This window comes from Aquarana catesbeiana, linkage group LG05 (assembly GCF_042186555.1).
Source record: "Aquarana catesbeiana isolate 2022-GZ linkage group LG05, ASM4218655v1, whole genome shotgun sequence".
Taxonomy (NCBI): domain Eukaryota; kingdom Metazoa; phylum Chordata; class Amphibia; order Anura; family Ranidae; genus Aquarana; species Aquarana catesbeiana.
Genome location: NC_133328.1, coordinates 182,095,039 through 182,111,536, shown reverse-complemented (window position 1 = coordinate 182,111,536; position 16,498 = coordinate 182,095,039). Strand labels below are relative to the sequence as shown.

Genomic DNA, 16,498 nt, shown 5'->3' with positions numbered 1-16,498 from the left:
CAACATGTTTGTTTATTTTTTTAAATGAACCTTTAACCACTTCCGGACTGCCGCACGCCGATATACGTCCTAACTTTGACGTGGGATATCATTGTTAGCTGCCATAACCCCAGTATCCTCAAGTTCGGCCGGCGGTCCGGTTTTAGATATAAGTGGTCTCTTTTATCGGCGGCAGGAGAGCGCCCCCCCGCCGTGCTCCGCTGCTTACCGGATCCGTCGGCAGCGGCGGAGGCAAATCAGATCTCCACCCTCTCTGGGCATGGAGACGAGTGAGGGGAAGATATAACGATGCAGGGCGGAAGCGACGTCAAAACGTCACTTCCGCCCACAGCTTTTAAAGGGGCTTTTTTTTTAATTATTTTTTTTTAAATGAAAAATGTTTTCTTTTTTTATTGCATTTAAGTGTAAATACGAGATCTGAGGTCTTTTTGAGGTATAATAAATAAGAAGCGAACGCACACGTGAGCAGCGCCCGCATATGAAAACGGTGTTCAAACCACACATGTGAGGTATCGCCGCGATCGGTAGAGCGAGAGCAATAGTTCTAGCCATAGACCTCCTCTGTAGCTTATAACTTAAAACATGCAACCTGTAGAATTTTTTAAACGTCGCCTATGGAGATTTTTTTTTTTTTACATCAATAGATTTTTTATTGTTTTACATCAAATACATATAAAGACAATGTATATATTGTTATTGGTCATAGAGGATCACACGTTGATCAATGAACATAAACATATACGCTAATCTGTTAACAGGAAATTCTATGTCGATAAACTATGCAGATAATATAGGATAACACATTTACAAATATAAATGATACCTATATAGCTTTCCCCCAGGAACCCCCATTGGGATCTCTTTGTTGCCTGGGGGAAATGCCATAGCTGAGTATTATACATCCCATATTCAGACAGTGTATGTATTATTGAAGTCCAACTTGTTGTTATATCATGACTGTACCGACTAATTAACAATATTGTCACAGAAATTTTGCGGCTCCAGACCACCTCTCCCATGGTAGCCATTTGTTTTTAACTTTAGTCAAGTAACCTCCGCTGGAAGCCATGGTTAGTTTGTACCCGTAGTGTAGGTTTACCAGGTCTAATGTATTTTCTATGTTTGGGGCTTTGTTTACTTTCCATAGTCTTGTTATACTTAATCTGGCTGCCAGCAGAATGTGTGTAACCACTTGTTTAGTAGGCTGGGGTATCGTGTCAATGTTGAGGTTTAAAATTGCTAACTCTGGTGACATGGGTATGTGTTGATTGGTTATGTCTGATAGGATATGAAAGATAGTGTTCCAATACTGTTGGATATAGTTGCACTTCCACATTATATGGAATATATCGCCTTTCGCTGAATTACATCTCCAGAATGTGTCAGGAGTGTTTGGGCTGAACCATGCCAGCTTTGATGGGGTTAGGTACCATCTGAGGGACCGTTTTTGGGTTAATTCCCAAAGTGCAGAGCATTTAGTGGCCTTGTATATGGACCGTAGTGCTTGTTGCCACTGGTGACACGTGTATGTCTTTCCCAAATCGTTCTCCCAATGATCATGGGGGGACGACTTGACAAAGTGGAGTTTCTGTTGTAAGATGTCATAAAATATAGATATTCCTTTAGTTTTGTTTGGACCTATGGAGATTTTTAAGGGTAAAAGTTTGTCACCATTCCACGAGCGGGTGCAATTTTGAAGCGTGACATGTTGGGTATCAATTTACTCGGCATAACATTATCTTTCACAATATAAAAAAAAAATGGGCTAACTTTACTGTTGTCTTATTTTTTATTTAAAAAAAAGTGTATTTTTTCCAAAAAAAGTGCGCTTGTAAGACCGCTGCGCAAATACGGTGTGACAGAAAGTATTGCAACGACCGCCATTTTATTCTTTAGGGTGTTAGAAAAAAATGTATAATGTTTGGGGGTTCTAAGTAATTTTCGGACCTTAAGTGGTTAATGTCACTTTAAAGTGGTTGTAAAGGCTCAAGGTTTTTTACCCTCATGCATGGAGGTGAAAAACCTTGTGTGTTCAGCAGCACCCCCAGCCCCCCTAAAACTTACCTGAGCCCCATCTCAAACCAGCAATATGCACAAGTGCCTCGGCTCTCCTTGGTCTCTCCCTCCTCATTGGCTGAGACAGCAGCGGTAGCCATTGGCTCCTGCTACTGTAAATCACAGTAAGTGAGCCAATGAGGAGAGAGTGGGGGTGGGGCAGAGCCACACTCCATGTGTGAATGGACACACAGAGCAGTAGCTCAGTAGTAAGCCTGCTCAGGTGCCCCCATAGCAGGCTGCTTGCTCTGGGGGCATTCGGCAGGAGGAAGGGGCCCGAGAACAGCAGAATTGGGGCTGCTTTGTGCAAAACCACTGCACGGGCAGGTAAGTATAACATGTTTGTTAAAAAATAGGATTTTTTGTCATACTTACCTGTAAAATCCTTTTCTTTGAGTACATCATGGGACACAGAGTCAGAGTAATATTTATTACCTACTGGGTAATCTCCATCTCCATCTCCAAGTGAATGGACACTTGTAGACCAAAGGTCTTCAGACAGGAAGTGATCCCCTATATAACCCCTCTCACACAGGAAGCACTTCACATTTGTAGCAAGCACTGTATTCTCAAAAAAGAGGGGAGGGATCTCTGTGTCCCATGATGTACTCAAAGAAAAGGATTTTATAGGTAAGTATGGCAAAAAAATCCTATTTTCTTTTTCATACATCATGGGACACAGAATCAGGCTAATATTTATTACCTACTGGGATGTCCCAGAGCAGTAGCCTTGAGGGGAGGGGGACACCCTGCCAAACATTAGCCATCAGAACTTATACAGCAGCCCGCAGTACACTGCAGCCGAAAGCCGAATCCTCGGCTGCTCGAACATCCACTTGATAAAATTTTGTGAACGTATGCACTGAAGACCAGGTAGCAGCCTTATAAATCTGAGCCACAGGTACCTGATGACAAAAAGCCCAGGAGGTTTCTACACTCCTGGTAGAATGAGCTCTCACCCTAAAGGGGGGAGCTTTATGTTTCAGACCGTAGGCTTGAATGATCAATTGACTGACCTAATTGGCAATGGAAGCCTTGGAAGCTGCCCGCCCCTTCTTGGGTCCTTTTGGTAAAACAAAAAAGGAGTCTGATCCTCGGATCTCCGCAGATCTAGACAAATAAACCTTGACTGCCTGCACAACGTCCAATGAGTGCAGTTGTCTCTCTTCTGCCTAGTGAGGCTGAGAGAAAAAAAGAAGGCAAAATAATGTCCTAATTTAAATGAAAGGCCGACACCACTTTTGGCAATAAGGATGGAACAGGTCATAACACGACCCTGTCGTGGTGAAGGATCAAGTATGGTTTCCTACATAAAAGGGCCGCCAACTGCCGACACCCTTCTAGCCGAGGTGATAGCCATCAGGAAGGCTAGCTTGCGTGTCAGCAAGTCTAATGGAATTTCCTTGATAGGTTCAAATGGTTGTTTCTGTAACACAGACAGCAACAAGTTCAAGTCCCAAGGACACATAGGTGACCTAATGCAGGGAAGCAAGCGAGTTGCCCCCTGTATAAAGGTTTGGACCAGTGAATGGGAGGCTAAAGGCCTTTGGAAGAATACTGATAGGGCCGAAACTTGACCTCTGTACTTAAAGCCAATTTGATTTCCACAGCTGACTGGGAGAATTCTCTCTTTTCTACAATCACGTATTTCCGAGGATGCCATTTTCTGGCTTCACACCAAGCAATATAAGTCTTCCAGAACTTATGATAAATTTTCCTAGTGACAGCTATTCTAGCATTCACTAGGGTAGACACTACTGATCCCGAGATGACACGGTGCTTTAACACCCTGACTTCAATAGCCATCCTGTAAAATTTGGAGACTGTAAATTGGGATGGAATATAGGACCTTGAGACAGTAGTTCGGGGCGACGTGGAAGCGTCCATTGTCTATTGTCAGCCTCACAATCTCTGGAAACCGGGGCCTTCTGGGCCAGGCTGGTGCCACCAAAATGACTGGAACCTCCAATCCCTGAATCCTGCACAACAAATGTGGAAGGAGAGGGATCGGAGGGAAAGCATAAACCAGGGAGTAATGGCTCCATGGAACTACCAAAGCATCTGCTCCGATTGTCAGAGGATCTCTTGTTCGGGACACAAACTGCTGTAGCTTGTTGTTAAACCTGGATGCCAGTAGGTCGACCTCTGGCCATCCCCAATGTTGGCAAATTTCATGGAACATCCCTGGGTGTAGGGACCATTCTGCTGGCGACTGAGATAATCTGCCTTCCAGTTCTCTATTCCCGGGATATGGACTGCCGATATAATCGGCACATGTCACTTTGCCCAGGCTAGTGTGTGGTTCACCTCCTTCAGAGTTGAATGACTCCTGGTACCGCCTTGGTGGTTTATATAGACCACTGCAGTGGCGTTGTCGGACTGAACCCTGATAGGGCAGTCCTGAAGCTTCACTATCCATGATCATAGGGCCAGACGTACTGCCCATAATTCCAGGACATTGACGGGCAGGATCTGTTCTGTTCCTGACCATTTCCCCTGAGCTGTGAGCCCCACTAGGATCGCTCCCCAGCCTGAGAGACTGGCATCTGTAGTCAGTACTCCCTAAGTTACTGGGTGGAAGGATCTTCCCTTTCGCAGGTTCTGATCCTGCAACCACCAGTATAGGAATAAGCGTGCCAGAGGAGATAAGCACATTGGATAATCCAGGGCTTTTCCTCTTCTGATCCAGGCCAACAAGATGTCTTGTTGTAAAGGCCTGGGTTGGAACTAGGCATAGGGCACTGTCTCGAAGGAGGATACCATCCTCCCTAGAAGACTCATACAGAGCCGAAAGGAGAGTTGTCTGGTGTCCCTTATCTGACGCCCCTGAACCTTCAGGGCACAGATCCTTACAGGTGGCAAGAATACTTTTGCTTGAACCGTGTCTAGGATCAGACCTAAATACTTTAGACTTTGAGTTGGCTTCAAGGCTGACTTTTCGATATTTATGATCCAGCCTAAGCTTTTCAAATACCCCACTGTGCATATTATGCTCTGTTCTAGAGCCTGTAATGAGTGATCTCTGAGTAGGAGGTCGTCCAGATACCCGAGCACTAGATCCTTGGGCCCTTAAAAGACCCAGTACTGATGCTAGGACCTTTGTGAACACCCGGGGAGCCGTAGCCAGCCCGAAGGGTAGAGCCACAAACTGAAAATGGTGTTCCTCTACTGCAAAAAGTAGGAACCTCTGATGAGGCTGAAAGATAGGTATGTGTAAATACACGTCTTTTATATCAATGGAGGCTAGAAAGTCTCCCATTGGAGTGAGGCTACTACTGAGCAAAAAACGGGCCTTGTGTCCCCGTTTGGTTTCTGAACCGCAAACAGGTTTGAGTAAAACCCTGTGCCCCTTTCAGGGTTTCACCTCTACAATCACTCCTTGATGCACTAGATGATGTAGTGCCTGAAGCAATAAGTTTCTTTTTGGAGGATCAGAGGGAACGCTGGTTCTTAAAAACCTCAGAGGGGGAACCCCCCGCAACTCCAGCTTGTAACTGCGAGATATAATTAAGGTGACCCACTCGTCCTGAATTATTGTTCTCCAAAATGTTCGCAAAGTGCAGAAGCCTTCCCCCCATTCGATGGAGTGGGGGCATCCTCTCAAAAGGAGGGCTTGGTGCTGGCGTCTTCTGGCCCTGTGGCTATCCCCTGGCCCTAGTGCCCTGTTGGAAATGGAACTGCCTTGACGCTGAGACATTGAAGGAAGCAGTCCCTGAGGTTTTAAACGAGGGACATCTGGTGCTTTTCTTCACAGGAAGTAGAGAACTCTTCCCTCCGTAAATCTTTTGGATATATTTGTCCAAATGATCACCAAATAAACTTTCCCCAGGAAAAGGGAAACCTGCCATTTACTTTTTACAAAGAAGCTCGGCTGACCAGTTCTTAAGCCACACGAGTCTGCGCATATGTACAGACGAGAGAGCCAAGCGAGAAACCTGCTGTATTGAATCCTTTAAGGCGTCAATAGCAAAACACAGCGCTCAAGAAACATCTGTCTTACTTTCAGGCAGATTATCCTTCTAGTTAGGCCTATCAGGCCGTTTGACCTGATCCTTTACGGATTGGCAGATATCAATTGCTGCAACAGCTGGCTGAATAGCTGAACTGGCCAAAGAAAAGACAGCCTTTAATAATGACTCCAATTTCTTGTCAACAGGGTCTTTCAAACCCTGTGTGTTATCTACCGGACAAGTTAAGTCCTTATTTAAGGAAGAGACTGCTGCATCTACTGCTGGCATGCTCCATTTTTTAATGAACTTTTTATTCATGAGATATAAAAGGGAAAACCTCTTAGGAGGAACAAAAATCCTGTCAGGATGTTCCCAATCAGCATACACCGCCTGTTCCAACAGGGGGTGTAGGGGGAAAGCCTGTGTGGCCTGAAGAGGCCTCAGGGATCCCAAGAAGGACAAGGGGGGCTCAGTCACCTCTGCAAGAGGCAACTTAAAGGCAGAACAAACCATTTCGGTCAGAGTCAGGATCAAAAGCCTCTGCGACTGAGAGGCAGACATCATCTGGATATCTTCTTGTTCAGATTGTTCAGAAGCAGACTCATTTGACAGGCCCTCCACAGAGTCCTGAGCTTTAAACTCTTCCCCATCCTCAACCCATTCCTGCTCCAGACTAGGAGGCTCCGGGGAGGGGGATCTGTCACGCTTCCTGCTACCCTGCAGGATGGTGGCAATCATGCCAGCAATCCTGTGCTCTAACCCGGCTAGGGCCGAGGACAGTTCATTCTTAGTGATAAAGGGTGAAGCAGTAGCGTTGACTCAAGACACTATACCAGATAGGCACAGCAGCTCAGATTTCCCGGAAGCCTCTGGTCTTTCAGGGGATACAACACTAGGGATACAACTAGGTTCATTAGGAACTACTGACGACATCAGTTTGCCTTTCCCTGTAGTGTTAGTTCTGCTCCTCTTTTTTGAAGACATTTACTAGCCACAAAAAGACAGTACTTGGGTGTAGTATTAAAACACCTCAGAATGGAGACCCTTTAATAGGGCTCACCAAGCCCCTATGTAACAATCCTGCTAAGCACCTTTAGTCTGCCAAGCAACACTTGGTGACTCACGTGACCTGGGTAAGGAAAAAATAAACCGCTGCAAGTGTCTGTTCAGAGCCTGCTCTGTGTCCCACAGCTGCCTTCTGGAAGAACCGCATGCTTGGCCTACACAGCTTAAATAAGCTGGGTGTGCACTGGAATGTTCTGTGCATTCATGCGCACGTACATGCATGGTCCCGGAGAACGGCGTGGCTGTATTCGCGTATGACGCGAATCCTCAAGCGCTCAGATAAAAGGCTACTACGCATGTGCGGCGAGGCCGCATGCGTCATGGCCACCAAGCGAACTGCTAACTGAGCACAGTGGCACTCTTGCGGTCGCATGTGCGCCCTGGTGAACCAAGGTGAAATGGCGCACCGTCGCGCGCCATCATACAAGTAAAAAACAGCCAGACACAAGGCACAAAAAAAGTACACTTTGCAAACACCCACAGCTAGCCCAAAATTCCCCTGTATGGTCACTGCACACAGGTGTCCAGCCTCTAGCTAGCTTGACTGATTGTTATAACCCCACAATAATAAGTAAAGGGGTTTCACTTATCCGTCCAGGTGCAGGGCAGCTTAGAAACTAAGAGACCAATCTTCACTCTTCACGGCGGGTTCCTTGCACTTGAGGACCTTCAAGGACTGGGCACCCTTTTCATGTTTAGGGTCCACACCCTTGGACCTGTACAGACCCTGCAGGAATGCCTTAGCGCTGTGGTGTCCAGGATTCCACTTCGCAGGGTCAAGCACCCAGAGGCCGCATTACAGGCAAAACCTTGCAGGATCTTGAGACTTCTTTGTGAGGCTTGGGTACCATTTATCTAAGCATATAAAGCCTGTGTCAAATGGATCCCTTGGATTCAATTGGATGGTCAATCCCTTGATTCATTTAAGAACCGTTTGTGGGACTAGAGACTTGGAGCTCAGAGAGCTCAAACAAACCATGCCATCCACCTTGCAGACAATGGTAAAAAACTGAAGTGCTTCCTGTGTGGGAAGGGGTTATATAGGGGATGACTTCCTGTCTGAAGACCTTTGGTCTACCAGTGTCCATTCACCTGGAGATGGAGTATAACCCAGTAGGTAATTAATATTAGCCTGACTCTGTGTCCCATGATGTATGAAAAAGAAAAAGAAATAAATAAAAAAACGAACCTTTAATGTCACTTTAAGCTGAGCTCTCCTCATACTACCATAGAAATCCTTTGTCATGTGTGTGAAAAACAAAAAACCTTTTCAGTTTCACTTTTTCCAGACAGGAAGTGAAACAAATCAGTGAACTAATATAAATGTACATCACTGCAACTTTGCTAAAGTCCACTAAAATAAAACAAATTAGGATTCTCACTAATTTACTGTGAACAGAATCCAGAAGGCACTTCCAGGGTCACTGGGAGTGTACCTCCTAAGATCTATGCTATACAACTTCCTCTTTTTCGCCTTCTGTATCACCAGTTAAGTTTGAAACTGACTGGAAGTCTGCTGTATTAATAGGCCACAATGAGCTTGCAGGGGTTTGTTTATACAACGTTGCCATCTGAAGTGCTATTTGTGGTGGATCACTCTTCAGAGGGTAATGGACAGGAAAAGAGGTACTGTTATGTCGCTTCTTCACTGTCTGTTTTAACCCCTAATATCCCAAACCACCTGCATTGCACACAGTTGTGGGGTGGTTACAGTGCTGCCCCATTGAGATGAATAGGGATGGGGGCATAATCTCCCGTTGTGCATCAACAATATAGGTTCTCAGATCACCAGACTGCTGACAAATGGGTCTGAAGGTCTGAAGTAGATTGGTGCATTTGAGCAATGCCTGAATGAAAAAAAAAGTGATGACCACATAGATTGTGATGGGAGAGTACTTTTATCTTAGGTTATTACATTTGTAAATGAGTCAGTTTATGCCCAGTGGTAAAATGATTGATTGCATATAAAAACTGTGGCACTAGTATGTGTAATTATAAGAAGTACAGTGATTTAGATTTTAGTTTACTAAATTATGATGTTAAAACTGTCTAACTTAGTAAAAAAAAAGGTGTGGAAGAAGGGCAGCATGCTGAATTCCTCAGTGTACTGAAGGTCAGGATGTGTGCTGGCATTATGTAGTTTCCTGTCTATGAAATGGTCCCACCCTGCAGCAAACCTGCTAATGTTCCTAAATGTGAAAATATTTTATGCATAGGCTGTCGTGGTATGTTATAAATAATACATTCGGACTATGGGCTTGTGTAGTGTGCAGAACATAATATATTTTTTTAATATATTTAGCTTATTTTCAAAAATGTCCAGAGCATAGTATATTAAAACCCCATCTAATCCCAATCATTTATTTATTGTTTTCATATACTCAGCACTGCGGTCTTCATTTCTGCTGATCGTGTCCTTTCCAAGACAGAGGTAAATTTTACTGGCATCTAGAATATTTACTGATTTCCTAAACTCACAGAGCCTCACAAATACTTTTGCACAAGAGCCAATTGCAAAGCTAAAACTTTGAGGCCCGGTTCACACTGGTGCGATGCAAGAACCCTGCGAATCCACTGCGGGTTCCCGCATTGGACCGACCCGCATGGCAGTTCACACTGCCATATGCGAACTGCTGGGGAGTGTCAATACATTGTTAACGACACCTCCAGTTCAGCTTGCATATCGCACTGCGAACTGACAGTTCGGACATGAATCGGATTGCACAGGTGTGAACAGCCATGCGATCCGTTTCTGGTCCGAACAGAAAAAAGGGTCCTATGCGTGTTTGGACCGAATGCGGTGCGATATCAGCCATACTATCTGTATGGCTGAAATCGCATCACACAGACATCGCATGTGGTGTGAACAGCAGTGCGCTGGGAATCACATGCGATGTCTGGCATCGCAGCAGTGTGAACCGGACCTCAGTCTGATTGTGTTATAGGCAACAAAATGTCATTGCCATCAGATCAGTGGTCTCCGAACTGCAGCCCTTTGCTTGCCTTTATCCAGCCCTTGGGGCACTATTCCTCCCATTGACATTAACAGTGGGACATAATTCCTCCCACTGGCACCGACGATGGGGCATTATTCCTTCCACTGACACCAATGACGGCGCACTATTCCTTCCACTGACACCAATGACGGGGCACTATTCCTCCCACTGACACCAATGATAGGGCGTTATTCCTCCCAATGACATCAACGATGTGGCACTATTCCTCCCAACCAAACTGATAAGAGGCATGGAGGAGTTCAGCTACGAGGAAAGATTAGAGGAACTGGATTTATTCTCTCTTGAGAAGAGGAGATTAAGGGGGGATATGAGTAACATGTACAAATATATAAGGGGTCAATTATAGTTAACTTGGTGTTGAGTTATTCACTTTACGGTCCACAGAGGACAAGGGGGCACTCTTTACGCCTCTCATTATGTGCCCACAAAGTCCACCTATATTTTGAGTTTCTCAATCCATTTTTATATATACTTGGATGCTGGCATGGTGAGGGTCCTCCCTTTCCCTGCTGTAGCAAATCATGCTTTGCTGGGGTTTTTAGCCTTCCTCTGGAGCAACTGTGGGTTTAGGATTATGTATATGGGATTGTATGTTTTTTTTTCTGGGCGAACTAGATGGACTTGTGTCTTTTTTCAACCTGACTAACTAACCAATGATGGGGCGCTCTTCCTCCCACTGACACAAACAATGGGGCAATATTTCTCACACTGACACAAATAACGGGGCACTATTCCTCCCAAGGACCCCAATGATGGGGCGCTATTCCTCCCACTGACACAAACAATGGGGCAATATTTCTCCCACTGACACCGATGAGGCAATATTCCTTCCACTGACACCAAAGATGGGGCACTATTTCTCCCACTGATACCAATGATGGGACACTATTTCTTGTTGGAAGTACAACAGTAAGTTGCTTAGAAACTGAACTATATTCTGTATGCATTATACCTATCTATCCAGCAGGTGGCACTGTAGTGTGTATCTATGGTAATATATTCAGAGGAAGTGTTATCTTTCTCAGTATTCTCTTATAATCCTGCATCCTGTTCCATGATAAAGCCATGCTGTAAGATATAATCTTCTAATATCCTCCATGAAAGTAAAGTATTCTCTGTATCCAAGAAGCTTCCAGCGCATTATTTCAATACTCTGCACAACATTTCTCTAATAACAAAAATTGGGCATTGTTCACTCCCACTGATGCCAGGACATTGTCTACTCCCACTGGCCACAGCCAGTCCCTCTAAAGTCTGAAGGACAGTAAACTGGCCCTTTGTTTAGAAAATTGGAAGGCCCCTGCCATAGATGGATTAAACAGGTACCTGCCTGATGTCAATATAAAACCAATTTGTTGTATGCAGAAACACTAGCTAGGGATCACATTTATACTCTTGCTCCTAAAACAGCATTAGTGTGCTTTAAACCGAAAAAAAATGGGTTTTTTTATATTTTTTGGGGATATTTATTATAGCAAAAAGTAAAAAATAATGCGTTTTTTCAAAATTGTCGCTATTTTTTTGTTTATAGCGCAAAAAATAAAAACCGCAGAGGTGATCAAATACCAATTGTTAGTTAAATTGACGCAGTGACGAATCGCAAAAAGTGCTCTGGTCTTTTGCCAGCCAAATGATCCAGGGCTTAAGTGGTTAACAACATTTAAAATGATCGGTTAATGCAGGTTTCATCTTTGTTTTCACATATCTACATGAAAGTATTCCTAAAAAATCTTCTAGCGATTTCCCTATCTATGCATTATAGGGAAAAACAGTTACGACCCTTGCTGCATTGCTATTCAGAGAAATGCAATCACACCCAGCCACACTGTGGTATTTCCAATCAATCTGAACAGATGGACAGGCTAAAAAGCAGGGAGGACATAAATTGCACAAACCTGCTCCTGGTTTTACAGCCCAATGCGCCACTCAGGCAAGGATTGGACCAAGGGCTACATTATGGGGTTATAATAAATGATTTTGATACTGGAAGAGCTTTGTTGAAACAACTTTTCCAACTTCTTTGAAAATCTCAAGCTGAGGGAGTGAGCCTACCTTATATGAGAAGAGGGATCAAAGTGGTAGACAGTCATGCATCATTTCCTCCTCTCGGGTGTGATGTACAATGCTTGCTAGTCACACTGTTGGGGGATGGGCAAGTGTCATTCCTAAACTTGCTGGCAGCCCACAATTACAGTACATCAACTTTAAGCCTGGTCATACATGGTGCAAATTTCACGGTTGCAGGAAAGAAATTTGCACAATTCCAACATCAACACAGACAGTGTTGACAGGGGGATCAGCAATTATCTTCTCTCATGCGAGTGGGGTTAGCCGTCCCTGCCAGGAGGAGTCAGTGATTATTGCTAGCGATAATCGCAAGAGAATCTGGCAGGCTGGTTGTACCCAAGTTGATAGATCGATCAACTTGGCACATTCAGCCTGACCATTTACGGTTCGAATCTCGGCCGGTTCAACAGGAACCAACTGAGATTCGAACCGTGTATGGCTGGCCTAAGTAGAAGACACATCTGTATACTGTACATATGAAGAAATTAGTGTTACTAAACCTACAAAAGTAAAATCAGTATGTATACGCAGTACAGCATGCTTGTTATACTCACTATGGAACCTAAGGGGTTAATCATCTGCATTGTGTAAAAAGGCTGTTTGAACCTGTCTTCTCTGATCCTTCCCTTCTTTTACTGTCCCCGATCCATCTGCTGATAGAACAGAGCCTTGGAAACAATCTGCACATACTTAGTTTGGTGTGTATTGCTAGAGAGTTTTTTTTTTTCCTTGGGAGGGAGAATGTAATCAGCACTGCCCAGATAGAGGGTCAGGGGTCATGCAGCCTCATAGGCCAGTCTGAACAGAATGAAAACTCCTCCTACAAGCTTTAACCAGTGCTCAGCCAGACACTGATAACAGTCACAAGACTGCTACATGCTGCTGATGAGAAAAGATATTTAGCAGTTTATATTTACAAAAATAATTGAATTTCCATGTTCTGTGTACAATATAAATAGAAAAAAAAAAATTAACGCACATTAGCCGCTTTCCAACCAGCCGCCGCAGTTATACCGCGGCAACATGGCTCGGCTGCACGAATCGCCGTCTTGGTACATCGGTACCATAGACGGCCACTAGGGCGGCGTGCGATCGCTCGGGGCACACGGAGAACCAGGATCTGTGTGTGTAAACACACAGTTTCCAGTTCTCTGAAGGGAGAACAGACAGATTGTCTGTTCATACAGAGTATGAACAGCGATCTGTCATCTCCCCTGCACAGTCCCATCCCCGCTTCAGTTAGAAAACACACTAGGACACACTTAACCCCTTCACTGCCCCCTAGTGGTTAACCCCTTCACTGCCAGTGACATTTTTACAGTAATCAATGCAATTTTATAGCACCGATCGCTGTAAAAATGCCAATGGTCCCAAAAATGTGTCAAAATTGTCCAACATGTCCGCCATAATGTCGCAGTCCCGATAAAAATTGCAGATCGCCGCCATTACTAGTAAATAAAAAATAATAATAAAAATGCCATTATTTTTGGGGGATATTTATTATAACAAAAAGTAAAAAATATTGCGTTTTTTTCAAAATTGTCGCTCTTTTTTTGTTTATCGCACAGAAAATAAAAACCGCAGAGGTGATCAAATACCACCAAAAGAAAGTTCTATTTGTGGGAAAAAAAGGATGTCAATTTTGTTTGGGTGCAACATTGTCAGTTAAAGCGGCGCAGTGCCAAATTGCAAAAAGTGCTCTGGTCTTTGGCCAGCCAAATGGTCCGGGGCTGAAGTGGTTAATAAGATATACAGCCGTGGCCAAATGTTTTGAGAATGACACAAATTTGAATTTTCACAAAGTCTGCTGCTTTAGTCTTTTTGTCAGATGTTACTATGTATACTATGAAGTATAATTACAAGCATTTCATAAGTGTGAAAGGCTTTTATTGACAATTACATTACATTACATTTTTGCACAGAGTCAATATTTGTCGTGTTGAGCCTTATTTCTCAAGACCTCTGTAATTCGCCCTGGCATACTGTCAATCAACTTCTGGGCCACATCCTGACTCATAGCAGCCCATTCTTTCTTAGTCAATGCTTGGAGTTTGTCAGAATTTGTGGGTTTTTTTTGTTCACCCTCCTCTTGAAGATTGACCACAAATTCTCAATGGGATTAAGGTCTGGGGAGTTTCTGGGCCATGGACCCAAATTTTGATGTTTTGTTCCACAAGCCACTTAAATAGCCACTTTTGCCTGATGGCAAGGTGCTCCATCATGCTGGAAAAGGATCATTCCTCACCAAACTGTTCTTGGATGGTTGGGAGAAGTTGCTCTCGGAGAATGTTTCTGTACCATTCTTTATTAATGGCTGTGTTCTTAGGCAAAACTGTGAGTGAGCCCACTCCCTTGGCTGAGAAGCAACCCCACACATAATTAGTCTCAAGATGCTTTGCTGTTGGCATGACACAGGACTGATGGTAGTGCTCACTTTTTCTTCTCCGGACAAGGTTTTTTCCAGATGCCCCAAACAATCGGAATGGGGATTCATCAGAGAAAATGACTTTACCCCAGTCCTCAGCAGTCCAATCCCTGTAACTTCTGCACAATATCAGTCTGTCCCAAAAGTCTTCGCCTCACTATGCATACAAGATGCACTCCCATCTGCCTGCTGCTATTCCTAAACAATCACTGTACGGGTGGTGTCCCGATCCCGCAGATGAATCATCTGTAGGAGATGGCCCTGGCACTTGCTGGAGTTTCTTGGGCGCCCTGAAGCCATCTTTACAAATGCAGTGAAAATGTTTTTTTTATGGGAAAGAGGTACTTTGCAATTCATCTGACCACGCTTCATAACATTATATGCAAATTGCCATCAGAAACACTGAGGCAGTAGACTTTGTGAAAATTAATATTTGTGTCAGTCTCAAAACTTTTGGCCAGGGCTGTACTATATAAACTGCACATATAAACACTAAGGGAATGGCTTTACCTGACGTAGGATTTGTAATTCTGTACAGCCCATGTTTTGGTCAAGGCATCCAGATCCTCATCCCCCACTGCAGCAGGAACAAAGCTTACCCAAAAACGCTGGGTTAAACCATACCCCTTCCAGCTGACATGACAGCAGGGGAACAACAGCATATTGATAAGGTTGTACTTCTGCCCACTCTGTTCTCGACTCCTATGAGCATTAACACCGTCATCACAGGGGCACTGCAGCAGAGTTTGATATAATTTTGTCCCTCCCTCTTCTATTCTCAGTGTTGTTGTACAGGCGATTACAGGAGGAAGATATCAAAACACATTTAAGTTAACTGCAGTAGTTGCTTGGAGTTTCACTTTAACCACTTAAGGACCGGAAGGATTTACCCCCTTAATGACCAGGCCATTTTTTGCGATTCGGCACTGCATCGCTTTAACTGACATTTGCGCGGTCGTGCGATATTGTACCCAAACAAAATTGATACCTTTTTTTTCCCACAAATATAAGTTTCTTTTGGTAGTATTTGCTCACCTCTGTGGTTTTTATTTTTTGTGCTATAAACAAAAAAATAGCAACAATTTAGAAAAAAATACATTATTTTTTACTTTTTGCTATAATAAATATCCCCCAAAAATATTTAAAAAACATTTTTTTCCTCATTTTAGGCCGATACGTATTCTGCTATAATAAATATCCAAAAAACAAAACAAATTTCTTAATCAGTTTAGGCCAATATGTATTCTTCCACATATTTTTCGTATTGGTGTGCACAAAAAGTTATAACATCTACAAAATAGGGGATAGATTCATGGCATGTTTTTTATTATTATTTTTTACTAGTAAAGGCGGTGATCTGTGATTTTTAGCAGGACTGCGACATTGCGGCGGACAGATCGGACACTTTTGACACATTCTTGGGACCATTGACATTTATACAGCGATCAGTGCTATAAAAATGCACTGATTACTGTGTATATATCACTGGCAGGGAAGGGGGTTACACTAGGGGGCAATCAAGCGGTAAATGTGTTCCCTGGGAGGTGTTTCTAATGGTGGGGGGGATGGGACTGACTGGAGGAGGAGAGAGATCGCTTTTCCTAATCACTAGGAACAGCAGATCTGTCTCTCCCCCCCTGTCAGAACAGGGATCTGTCTGTTTACATCAACAGATCCCCGTTCTGGCTCTCTGTGGAGTGATCTCAGGTGGACAGCGGACATCGCGGCTGGTCTTAAAGCGGTTAAAGGAGAATACACATTCAAAATATATATCTGAGAGCTGTTCTACTGGGCAAATGATTGGTATTTCTGCCATGCTGAACAATACAGCCTAGCTGGTGACCTGACTTTTCTCTGCTACAGTTAAAGAGGAACTGCAGTCTGCTCACATAATTTGTAATAAAAACATCTTTGCCATT

At 43.9% G+C, this 16,498-nt stretch overlaps 1 protein-coding gene across 2 annotated transcripts in view; it reads right to left on the bottom strand.

Annotated features, from left to right (window-relative positions):
- LOC141144583 (serine/threonine-protein kinase ULK4-like) overlaps window positions 1-16,498 on the bottom strand; it is a 1,176,078-nt gene that overhangs the window by 844 nt on the left and 1,158,736 nt on the right. The window lies entirely within an intron of this gene.